This window comes from Anopheles maculipalpis, chromosome 3RL (genome assembly GCF_943734695.1).
Source record: "Anopheles maculipalpis chromosome 3RL, idAnoMacuDA_375_x, whole genome shotgun sequence".
Classification (NCBI taxonomy): domain Eukaryota; kingdom Metazoa; phylum Arthropoda; class Insecta; order Diptera; family Culicidae; genus Anopheles; species Anopheles maculipalpis.
The window spans coordinates 40,382,817-40,393,689 of record NC_064872.1 but is presented as its reverse complement, the minus strand read 5'-3'; the positions used below and the strand labels follow the sequence as shown (position 1 = coordinate 40,393,689).

The 10,873-nt window shown below is 42.8% G+C and overlaps 1 protein-coding gene across 1 annotated transcript in view; it reads right to left on the bottom strand.

Annotated features, from left to right (window-relative positions):
- The window catches only part of LOC126564342 (actin-binding protein IPP), a 389,363-nt gene that overhangs the window by 254,370 nt on the left and 124,120 nt on the right, over nt 1-10,873 (bottom strand). The gene's annotated exons all lie outside the window — the stretch shown is intronic.

Genomic DNA, 10,873 nt, shown 5'->3' with positions numbered 1-10,873 from the left:
TTCGGTGAATGTCGAATTTTCCTCCTCTTTCCCTTTGACACGATTGGCGTTGAGGAAACGGGGCACAGTTGGGTGGATTTTCTTTTTGGGCAGTTTAATTTTCCACAATATTATTGAAATCTACGTAACGCTTAACGCCTCACACAACACACACACATACACACCGCGAGTCGGTCATAGGCGGTTTATTGCGATGCAGAGTGAGCGCGAGTGGCGGTTTTCCTCGGTTTCGGCAGGCAGTCCGTGCGTCCGTGTCCGGCGAAGTTTCGCTGTACAATGGGATGCCGGGCGCCGTTAGCAGCCCCTTTAGAGGCAAGCGACCGTGCCCGTGCATGCATGGGGGGAACGGTCCCGACGCTCCTCGCGTTTGCGCGCCAAGCAGGGGCGACGATGTTTCGCGTCGCTCGAAAGAGAACGCGCTCGTCAAGTATACTGAGATAGTGAACAAATGGCGTTCACTAGAGCAGTATTCACTCGGTGAATGAGTGAAAACGTTTACGTTTAAACTGGGTGTTTAAACGTAAAAGTTTTTACTAAAGAAAAGCTAAAACTGAGGATAAAAAAAATGGATCCTACACAAGCTGTTGAATGTGCAAAACTTCTAGAACCTTCACAATGCCGCAAAGTGAACAGAGTTGGACAGATCTTTACGTTTCTTTTTCGCACGATATTTATTGTACATCCCTTTCTTACTTTCTATTCGTAAACATTCCCATCTGTAGGTACTTGCAGGTTGGCCCTGGGACGATTCCTCGCGTCACGTGTATGGGTCTGAAATTCTTTGGTTTTAAATTCTCAAAGAATGCTTTCAATGGACGGACCATGGACTCACATCGAAAAAAGCGCTAGAGTTCTTAATTATGAATAAAATTTAACATGTTTATTTCGCAATATGAAAACAATCAAGAACATTATTTTTGGGGTAAGTAAAATAACGATTTTATACAAAGTCAGTGACGGAAAATACCAGAGAGAAAATACTTCATCATGCAACTGTGACATATTTCTGAGCAGATAGATAAGGCACTGTTCTTAATACTACAAACTAGATAAGTGGCAAGAAATAGTGTATTTTTATCTTGGTCAAACATTGCACCAGCTGAATATACCACCGGTTGTATAAATAATAAGAATGATAAATACTTATTTTATGAATCATTACATCCATTTGTGGTAACATTTTGATGACGTTGATGCACGAATAATATGATGATATTCGTTCTGTTTTGCTGTATTGTTTTTCATCAGTTTACAGTAAGAAGATCCCCAGCAAAAATGCCCTTACGACTGCAAAAGCGCCACGTCTCACAGTATCGCTTGTGCTTTTCCATCCGTTTCGTAGTTTCAACAATGCAAAAAGGCTCAAAATTTGGCCATCCGCTTACCTTTCCCCACAGTGCGATCGTATTGTGAGACGCTGAATAGCTAGTCCATTATTTTTTGCAACGAACAACACTTCGACAATAGCGGCAACCAAAACAAAACAACAAAAAAACGCATGCCTTGCGTTTGGACATAATAGCGCAGGCCGAGAGCCAAGGGAAGATGTGATTGCTGAAAAGATTGGTAGGTTGGTTGGTCTCGGGACGGAAACTAAACTTTAACCCACGGTGTCTAGGTTTTGTGGGAGTAGTAGGGGCCTCACCACGCACCTGAGTGAAAGAAAAGGCCGCCACCGATACCGGTTGAAACCAGTTTATCATGTTGGTTTCTGTTCCACATTCTTACTTTTCTTAGGTACGTTCGGTAGGTTTAGGCACGGCATCTTCGCGTCAAAGCAAGTCCTTCATTCAACCGACAAAAGCGGCAGGGCATGAAGAAGAGAGTGGCCAAGTGTCAACGGAGGCCCATGCTTGCAAGCGGTCGACAAAGGCATCATGATTTCGTATGCGCTCTTTTCCACCACTTTTGCTTTGGGCATAGCATTTTGGAGTCCGAGATTCGCACGGCGATCCGCGGAGGCGCCTCAGGCCTGGGAACGAAACAGTGGAAAATTCCCAAAACGTCGTGCCGTGGTGTGCGTGTGCCGGCTGGTTGCCGGATCGTGCTCCGTTCCAGCTGCCCGGAAGGAAAGGGGAACGGTGCTGATGCTGAAAACTCTTTGATGCATCGACACTGAACGTGTGGTTTAACGTCGATCAACACTCTTGGAGTGATCGATTCGAATTTATAGTCTTAAGACGATTCATTTAACGCAGACCGCACACCAAATTCATCGCCAATCATGGGTACGATAATGTTGGTCCGCGCGATGTACGAAAGCTTCAATTTTCTTCGTTCTAGAGCAGTTTAAAAATCAGCAAATCAGAGCGCAGCATCGAGTTCCACCAAGACGACACTGACTGCGGTACCAAAGGTCGATACTGACCGATGCGTATAGCCTGATTGCCAATCAATTGGCCGCCGGCAAATCGAAGTGCTTCGTGCTGGCGCCGGTTTAAGGCGGATGGAAATTGGCTGAGTGGCCCGAGTGGAGATCAGATCTGCTGCGACTGGCTAGTCACGATCAATTTGCTCAATTGAGTTGCACTGGGTGTTGACGGGTATCGAGCGTGTTACTTCGTGCTGATCACTCTTTTCCACATTTCGCCAAATGTTGTAACAGAGCTTTAGTTACTTACTATAGATGGTTAGTACTTCTTTTAATAAAATAAAAGTTATTATACAAATTATACAAGTGAAAAGTTAATTTTGATTTAAAAAAAAAAATAAATATCAAAACATTATCAAAGGTTAATCGATTACAAAAATCTTCAATCGTGTGCTTTACATTGCAATAAACCTCATCAGTCCGCTACGCCACTAATCCAGCTACGTTTGCATAAATTCATTCATGCTCTGTCCTACGCCTCGTAAGCACTATATGTTTGCCACGAGCAGTAACGATCTTGTAGTCTCCTCAGTCACACGCATCGTCTGCATATCTTGCAGTGCATCGATCATATTTAAAATTGTGCTAGGTGGCATGAAGCAGGAGAGTGGCAACTGTTGAGCTGAAACTTTCCATGACGTCATAGATCGTTGACAAACGTTTTCAACCAAGTTTCTGCTCCAAAGTTAAGCCAATATTTCATACTGCACCGGTTACTTTTGGCTCCCCTCGTTTTACCACCACTGCTCCTACTTCCTCCGTGCTATGTTTGCAATAATGTTCACCAAAGTGTGGTCGACCGACATCACCGTGCAATGTGTCGTGTAATGTGACGCGACATTATTTCATTTTGCACAGTAAACCACGCTGCATGCTGAGAGCGGGAGAGAATGAATGTTACGGATGCCGCTTGTTGACTGAGGGTGTGCCGTAAAAGGTCTAGGGTTAGAAAATGGGGAAATGTTTGAAAACAATCTGTTCCTTTTTAAAATTCCTTAAAAATCAGTTAAAGATTTCAATGCGCTAGTGCAATAACTAGAAAGATGAATTCAGTTACTAGTTATTAAATAAAAATGAATTACGAAAACATTCTTAAGTTAATAACAAATAGCAAACTGAATTATTAAAAATACTCATAGGTTCTGGGACTGTTTAAACCATCAACTAGAAAGTAAGCTCGTTCAGTGTTCATGACGATAATGAGTTGCAAATAAAACAATGAATGTGTTCATTACGTGTAGATTCATTTCTTAGTTGAGAAACACTGACAAGACACAATGGGTATCTTCAAGCCCTAAGATGGTCAAAACGATTTATTAAATAAAACGACAAAAAGGAACAATAGCAGCATACATTCATTCGATCATATTGATCGAGTATTGGGGATGTGTTTCGTTTGTAAATTTGCGTAATTATTAGTTTCAGATTGCAAAATATCATATATATTTTATGCATGTTATCTGTTTGCATCAGAGTGTTATCAGAGGCAGACTTGAATTATCTTTCATAAGCATGGCATGTTTATGAAGTTTTACTATCTATGATAAACAGTTATTCAGATGATCAATTCATTTACTTCAGTTATATCAAATGTCAAAGGAGTGACGTCGAGGAAGAAAGCTATATATATTTTTTTTCGATTCAAGGATTTAATTATGTAGCAATAAGCCTATTTAAACTTGACCTGCTACGCGATGTAAGCAAACACAACGATTTTTATTTTATTTTAATATCGGGACCTGTTGGAAGTAGATGTTGACCAAACGTTTCGGAATGATGTTTGGGTCGGTTGGGAATAAATATGTTGTATTCTTAATAAATATCGCACCGCGTTCGCTTAGAAATTTGGTTTTCCATATTGACATATTGACGGCTTACCGCCATACTGTCTATAAGAATTGTATGCTTGAATCGAAATTAAATTGAATTTGATTCTTTGTAACTATATATTCCAATATAGTATACAATAATTCCAAATGTAATAGAATTATATATTTTCAAATAAAACCTTTTCTTGACCAGAAATATCTTCTTCTTCTTCTTATTGGCGTAACGAGCTCTAAGGTCATGCCGTCCATAGAAATAGCTTTCTAGACTGCCGATACCACGTAGTTGATTAGTCAGACCTCACTCTGGATGGGATTTGAACCCCGGTCCTGCCGTTTGAAGACCGGCGCCGTTGTCGCCTACACCACCGGGCAGCCAGAAACATTTGGGTCCCATAGCTATCTATGACTCGAACAGCCCAATTAAAATGCAGAGTTATTGAGGAAGTAGATTTAATTTAATTCCGTTTTTACCGAATGTTCTTGAAAGTATCGTTTAAACGTTTGTGTTTACATACATAGAAATATTTTACAGATATTTCGGTTCAATTTTCGTATTCAATAGTAACGCTGTGCTGTAGTCTTTCTCCTTAAAGAGATATTAGACACAACCCAATTTTAATTTTGTTACGTCTGGTATGGTATATGAACCAGTCAAAGTTTTCCAACACTCTGTACAATTATATCTTTGTTTGTAGCTTCACATTAACTTCACAGTACGTAATACAACTAAACGAACAGTTCTCATTAACGCTCGGTGTTACGATGGGTTAAGCAACGTTCTGTGTTTACCTCGTGTCAGGGTGTCACTGAACAAATACGTCTGATTACTTCACGCAACACTTCACCAGTAACCGGTTAGCCGTGTTTGGTGCACATTTTCGAGCAAAAGCCCAAATTTTATTCAGTACTTTTCCACTTAGCTTGGCAATGGCCCACTAACCTTGCATCTAACCGATAGCAACCGCTCAAGATGATGAACACTGTTCGCTCGAAGCGTCTGTCGCGTCACTAGCAAGCAACACGCCATACAGTCTGCTAGCACGGCATCTTGGTGCTGGCAAAAGGCAACCCGCAGAGACTCAAGGACTAGTTCATGATCACCCAGATTGAGGTGAGTTCTAATACTCCACACAAAGTGGAAAGGGCAGATGAAGATGCTTGTCAAAGAAAGATCTGCTCAACCGAAAAAAAAAGATTTGTTGAAAATACAACAAATCGAACGATGTTCTGTAATTCGCGCCAAAACAACATTCTCATCCTCCAACCTTCGATGGTGGCTTTACACGGTGTGGTAATAAAATTGCAGATGTTGGAGCTGATTTTGGTTTGAAACCACTCAAATGTGCATACCAGCCACCGACAGTCAAGCTCACGTTACTCACCTTCAGTCGATCGGGTGATCGAGTCTACGAAACGACTTAATTTGAAGAAAGCTTTCACAGAAACGATTGGAACCACAGACGATCAAAACTGCTCTACCACGGAACGATATTAAACTTCACTATAACAGTAGTTCTGCCGACTATTCAACACCTTAATTACACAATTATCCTTACACCGAAAGAAGTCGGAAGACACGAAAATCAAACCAGTTGCCGAAATGCCGGGCCGCCGTGTACTGAATGTCCCGCGAGGAAATGTCTGAAACGGTACGCTGTCGTGGTTCGACTGACCGATCACTTTAGGGGTCTGTCCAATGTTCGACACCAACTTGTCCTGTGTTCGTGTGTTCTGCGCAGCGGAAGGGGTAGGTTGAAAATTTATGCACAACATGCCGCCACTACTACCCCGTGCCAGAACCTAAATTTCTGCCCCAACTTTCGGCGTATGATGCAAAAACCCACCGGCAACATGAGATCGGCGATTGAGCGATTGTCACTTGTGTTGATTTTTGTGCCATTATCTTTTGAAGTATGACGTTTGCGTATGATTGAAAGCGTGAAATTTGATCGCATAGTGCCACCGGGTACTAGAGCGCATGATTTCGTCCCGTGTCCAGCGCGATCGTGGTCCTCCACCATTGTTGCAGGGTTCGCTGGCTTTTGTGTATTGGTGAAACACCACTTCGAATGGTCATAGAGCTTCAGAATGACGGTGACCCACCACAAGCACAAAGCAAAGTCAGTGGATCATTATGGAAGCGGGTATTGTTTACTTTCAAGTACAAACGGCCTATTGACGTGGGATCGCACCCAAATGGACAAGGGACAAGCTCGTGTTGGTTTGATCACATTATATCCCCTTTTGGGTGGTGTGCAGAAACAGCAAAAGAGACGAGCAGAGATACGATCACATTCGTTGTGTTTTATGAATGAAATCGCATGCTGTACAAAGCACGGATTGTGTCCAGCAACGCGGCGTGCACTTTCACCCGCTGCACAATCAATTTCAATCTGGGCTAGTTGACATTTATTGCGTCGTTTTGTGCGCGGATCTGGCAAATTTTGGCAGCACGGTTTTGTCTATTGAATTAGCCGAAAAACTTCCTCCATTGTACAATGATTTGCAGTGTGTCGTGGTGCGTTGTTAAGTGTTCATTAGTAAAGGAATGCGGCTTCCTCTAACCTAGATCTAATTCAATTAGAAATAGAGAATAAATATCAATGGAATAGAATATCATTAATAAAAATGTAAAATAAAGTCCTCAATGTGACGCCAAGAATATCAAATATTTGTGTCCTCAAAAGCTATTTAACTGAAATACAGAAAAAGACAGGAGGAGTCCACACCTTATTCATTTTTGTTGACTATCGAAAGCAAGTTTGTTTCAACACTTTATTAACATTGAATCCGGCTGATCATGATGAAGATAAATTACACCTTTGCTTGCCTTATTGATTGACTTCAAATTAATCAAACATGATGGACCATTTGGAGGGTTGAACCTATTCCCCGCAATCCGAAGCTGTGTAACATTCCGATGAAGGAAGTAATGTCAACAAATGGCCTTTGATTATCAATTCAATCGGTAAACTCCAACAATGCGACCGCCCACATAACGGTGGTGGACAGCGGTGGGAAATCATGTAGGTATTGCCAACTGAAAGTTGCATTACAACAATAATAATGGTAATAAAATTTATTCAAACCGCCAGCACCAAATCAGCTGATCTGCACCTTCCTGAGGCTCAGCTGCTCTAGCACCCAGCAACCCGTGGCCAGATGAATTATCAGCGTGCGCATATGCAAATCCGACTGGCTGGTGTGGCTTGCGTTTTAACCCGATCCCAGAACACCCATACGGGCGGGGTGCACTTTTTTTTTTGTCGAGAATCTCTTATATCCACAGCCAGATCTAGCCGTCGATCGTGAAACGTCGCCCCCGCCACACTCAAACGGTTGCGATTTGGTGATTTGAAATTTAAATTTTAAATTGCCACTAAAAGCCACGAGTCAACTTGAGCACGGCAATGGGCATTCCGTCACCGCTGGTAGCGTGTCCGTCGATCGAGTAATATTCGTGCCGGGGTGAGATTGGATTAGCTCGTAAATGTAGTCAGCAAATGGGTGAGGTCCAGTTTTTTGTCAGCTAGGTTAGATAATGTATCCAGACTCCGGTTCTATTTTCCATCCTTAGAATGTATGCTTTGGAACGGCTTCTGAAGCAAATACGATCGTCCTCGAAACAACCAATTAAAGATCTAACGACATCATTTTGCATCACCGTGAAACGTGCTGCTAGATCCCTTAGGCTAATGGCTCAACTAGCACCAAGCAGGTTAGCAGGTGGTCCACAGCAGGAATGCTCGTGTGAAGACAATTGTTATCTATTGTCTCCCGGGCTACGAATGCATCCACGTGCATTTCGAATTCCGGGACAGGCGGACGACTAAAACAAGCGTCAAGACCGTTCAACAACATCCGGCGGGAGAAATTGTAGTGCTGGCGACGTTGCTGCTGCTTGAATTGAATCTGATTCCGGTAAAATGCGAAATTGCCCTTGCGCACATTACGCTAACGAGATAAAGGTATTCAAATGCGTTGTTGGAGCTATGGAGACTAGGAAGATCGAAGCTACACCATAGGCCTATCGTGAGACTGTGCCGTCATCGCAAAGGACAAAGCTGGATGTCAAATCCATTTGTGCTCTGTCGCCTTCAAGGACTTTGTGCGCTGATTTAAAATAAGAACTATGGGCTGCGGCTGAAACAACGAGCGGTGATCCTGTTTGTTTCCCCCCAAAAAAACAGATGCTCTTACACTCGCAACAAATGTATATTGAATCAAAATCCCACCAAACGGCGGTGGAATTGATACGGCTCCAAGATTAGCGCACTTATGCTCAATTGACTTCGGACCGTGGCTGAATTGGTGGCATTGTGGAAGATATTTTTGGACTTAAGTTATCATTCACAACGATGTTTTCGGCAATTGACTAGCCACATCCTTTGTTAGCCTACATTCATAACGTTCATTAAAATGAATACTTACTCATAATACTTTGACCATTTTGGGCTAAGCAAAAGAAGCCACACTTACGGTTGCTTTCCGGTTCCTTTCTGAGCGTTCATTCAGTGCACGTGATTCGGAACCGGTGCAATAACTTCCCTCCACGATATTAGTCGTAAAACGAAAATGTCACCTGCTGTCCACGCGGGCCGGATATTAATTATCCTCCGCCAACTTCATGATGTCATGATCGTCAAATGCAATGGCCTCCATTGCCAACGCCAATGCGTGTAAGTGCGCCTGTACTGGGTCGCGTGCTGGAGCAAACGGGGAAAATAGGGTCGGATGGAGGATGGTACTTGTAAAATGCAAATTCCTATCACGACATGGATTCGTCAAAGCTGAAGTTTTATTCTGGTTGTCGTTACCCTTGGCCCCTGCGTGCCTGCGAACATGACCGATCGGCGTCGTCCTAGTCGGTACGGTGTTTTTGATATTCGGATGTCCTTAGCCACGTTGGCGTGATATGCATTACCTTCACCAAACAACATATTAAGAAGCTACTAATATCACAATCTCGCATCTCGTCTGTATTATTCAAGGACGGTGAAGATCATCAGCATCAGTCCTTGACGTTGGAGGAAGGTAAATTGAATGATTCGATGGTGAGATGATGCTGGTTACCGAAAAGACCGGTTCATAGTCATCCCTTGAACTTAATTTCTCACCGTCAATCTTCTTCAGATTACTTTTGTAAGCAACATGGACATCAGTCAGATAATCCAGGCGACAGATCAAGGGCTTGCAGACACAATGGTACGAAATGGATATGTGAAGGCTACAATAATCAAGTGGGGTAGTTTATCTTCGTTGCATAATAACATTACGGATTATCTGTTGATGTTATTAGGCGATCACAATGGGATGTAACTGGAGATATTTAGAAACTCACTCAAGTACCAGAAAAAAGCACGTTCCGTGGCTGAGGACTCCCACACAATACATCAGGTATTTTTGCAAAAACACATGACTTCCGATAAGGAATCACGTTTATTTGATTAAATTTCAATTCAAAACTATATTGAATGGGATAAACTACTCGAGCAATCATTGTTCTGATTGAACCATTAAGTGTTTTTCACTTATGTATAAAATAACAATACTAAAGCTAAAGCTAATTTTAGTTGCAGCGTCACTAACCTTTGCAGGTTTTGCAAAACAACGCACTCCATACATATGTCAAGTGTACGGTTTTTACAATGCCCTCCTACAGTGGCTACTTGAAGAACATGCGTTGAACGGCTCCACATAAGCTCCATATCTTATCATGATGTGTGGCGGTGAGAAATGGAGATGAAATGGAAAAATAACAACAAGAAAGTCAAGAAACAGAACATCGAACAACATTCTCGGACCAAATTACCCTCTACGGCTGCTGCCGATTTTTTTGATGTGGCTGCTACCATCGAATGTTTCAACCGTCTGGACACTCTCCTTAACATGGAATGCAATTTTCGCCCATACCAAATTTGCATCTTTTTCGCTAATTTACAGCGTGCATTCTTTTTTATCTCCTCCAACTACGTTAGAGCCCTCAAGTGGTAGCGATCTCTCTCTCTCTCTCTCTCTCTCTCTCTCTCTCTTTCACACTGGCAGTTTACTCTCAGCGAGCGAAGCTTGCTCACCGTCTCGTATACGCTCCACCTGGTCGGTAGAGCAACAATCGTAGTATTGGTACAGGTCGTATATGAGGTACGAGGTGCCGCAACAGCAGCAGCAGCATCAGCATCAACCGCACAGTCTACTAGCATTCGCTGTTCGGACTTGGCAGGTTTTAGTTGATCGTCTTCCATCGCTCCGATCAGTCGTCGTCAACGTTGTCGTCCCCGTCACCGTTAGCTACTTGGCGCTTTAGTGTTCACAAAGTCGTAGACCTCGAGCAGTCCGCGCATCTAACACCGGTCCGTGTGTGCTTTGAGCAATCTTTATCAAAACCGTCCTTTTCGCGTGCTGCAAATATCGCATGTCATACTGTGAAGGCGAGCGAGATAGCCAGGTGACAAACGCTCTTGCCTAAAAGAGCGATCAACACAGCTTCCAATCGAGAGCAAACCCTTAGCTTACAAAGGATACAGGCGTGAGACGGAAGAAAAGATACAGAACGGAGCATAATTATTTTAACCAACTGTTGCTGTTCAGTGTAAGCTCGCTCTACGATAGTGAAATAACGATCAACTCGAAGGTGTAAACGGTTGGCGCTTCGCGTACCGATCGCGCCAAAGGC